Source organism: Galeopterus variegatus, unplaced genomic scaffold (genome assembly GCF_000696425.1).
Source record: "Galeopterus variegatus unplaced genomic scaffold, G_variegatus-3.0.2 Scaffold1919, whole genome shotgun sequence".
Lineage (NCBI taxonomy): Eukaryota > Metazoa > Chordata > Mammalia > Dermoptera > Cynocephalidae > Galeopterus > Galeopterus variegatus.
Genome location: NW_007728030.1, coordinates 126,773 through 129,152, shown reverse-complemented (window position 1 = coordinate 129,152; position 2,380 = coordinate 126,773).

Sequence of the window (2,380 nt, the reverse complement as noted above, 5' to 3'; positions counted from 1 at the left end):
AAAAAAAAAAAAAAAAAAAGAAAATGAAATTTATTGTTTACAGTTTCCGAGGCTGGGAAGTCCAAAGTCCATCTAGTGGTTGTGGCAGTGACCCAGGGATCTCAGATTGCAAGATGGTGGAAGCAGAGAGAGCAGAGAGAGTGAGAGAGAGACTCTCCTCTTCTTTTAAAGCCCTCAGACCCATGCCCCTGACCACCATTTTTAGTAAGACTTGGGGCACAGTGTGCCACGACCACCGGCTGGGCTCCCACGCAGGTGTGGCCTCCATCACCCAGCCCTGTTTGTGGAAGGTGGACAGAACATGAGCTGGGAGGAGGGCGGTGCAAATATTCCACTAAAAGTGTCTCCGTCTTTTAAATACGTGTGCCACCGATTTTCAGACTTTCTGATCCTTCAAGTGTGACAAAACACACGCACAGGCCTCCTTCCCGCCTTGATGAGCCCAGGCTGCTGCAGGATCCCGGCAGGTGCCCAATCCCCACGTGGCACCTCGCGGGTGCCCTGGAGGGAATCGCCGGTGGGCGACGCCCCAACGGAGTCCAGAATAAAGTTCTGGTTGATGGTCAGTGTCCCTGGAGCTCCCCAGCCCTTCCCACCCCCAGGCCTTTGCACCAGCTGTTCTCTCGCTTGATTCACCCCTCCCACCCTCAGGGGCTCTGCGGCGGTGGGCATCGCTCCCTTCCTGATCCGCATTTCCTTCATCTGCCTCCTCCCGTGCTGCTGTGCTCCTTCCTGCCGGCTCCTCGCTTTCTCTGCAGCGGCTCCTGCATTCCCTTTCCCCCAATCACCCTCACTTACAGCTGCGCAGACCCTTGGAACCGCCGGTGTGTTAGTGCGTTTCTGTTGCTTATGACAAAATACTTGGAACTGGGTAATTTGTAAGAAAAAATGTATTGCTTACGGTTTCGGAAGCTGAGAAGTCCACAGTGCAGGGCACACATCTGGTGAGGGGCTTGGTGGCGGCAACGTGACCCTGGGGTCTCACGTGCCAGAAAAACAACTCCCACGTGCTCTCCTTTCAATGACCCCAGAACCACGCCCCTGACCACCATTTTTAATCCATTCACTACTCCAGGGTCCTACTATCTAATCACCTCTTCAAGGCTCCACCTTTCAATGACCGTAATAGGATTTCCCACCCTCTTAACAGTCACAGGGTCTCAAGTTTTGGGGGGACACTCAATCCAAGGCAGCTGGTGAGCAAGGGAGGCGGGATTCCATCCTGAGTCAGATGCCAGCACTGGACCTCTCACCAGCATCCTTTCCCAGCAGTTTCCAAATATTTTTCCTCATATGCATCCTCTAAAATTACTTTGAGAAATATCCTTGCGCCTCCTCCCATAATGTTATCTAAACTTACTCATGGTAAGTTCAAACAGTTGCAAAGAATGTAATTTCCAGTAAATTGTAAATGCCGACTTAGAAAAAATAAAACTGTGTATGTGACTTTTAAAAATGTACCCAATGAAATCTAAATATCCTATGGATTCCATACAAACCATAATCTATTTTTAATATATGTGAATGAGCTTCTCTTTAACATTTGGCAAGTTTACATTTATTTCCCTCCTTGAACTCATATTTCCATTCTACTTCCCTCCACAGAATTTTATCCTCATTTAATACACATTTTATGTTTGAATGCTTTTTTGATCACCTAGCATGCCTCTCAGCAACAAAAATATGTACATAAGTTGAAATGTTTTTGTTTCCTGTAACCATAAGGCTCTAAGTGTCAACATTTTCTTAATTGACTTATTATTTTTATTAGTATACAATTAATCAAAAATCATAAAAATATTTATAGATTCGAAGAATAATCATTAAATATAAAAATAGAAATTTATCAAAAATGAATGTCCATGAGATGGATGGGCCTTTTTTATCCTACTTAGTTCATGTATGTGAGGCCAATTATTACCTTTCGCTAGAATGAAACGGGTTTCGGCATCAGTTCTATTCCTGTTTTTCATATTTATAGATGTGAATGCTTAGAAACCTTGTTAATACGAAGAAGTAAAAAAAGGACGGAAAGAGTTTTGTTACAGCACTAAAACTCAATTCCTTAAACACATTCCAAGTTATATTCTAAGAATCATTTATCAAAAATTATTTTCATCAACATATCAGCTTGGTTAGGTTTTCTGTCAGTTTTGAATTGGAAGCCACAGTAATCAGTTAGTCATTATACTCTTTCACTTTTCTCAATTTTTTTTTCCTGGCTTTTAATTGTTTTGTTTGTTTGTTTGTTTTTTGGTGGTTGGCAGGTACAGAGATCCAAACTTTTGTCCTTGGTGTTACAACACTGTGTTTTAACCAACTGAGCTAACCAACAGCCTTAATTTTTTTTTTTTTTTTTTTAAGAAATCTTTCAGGCCGG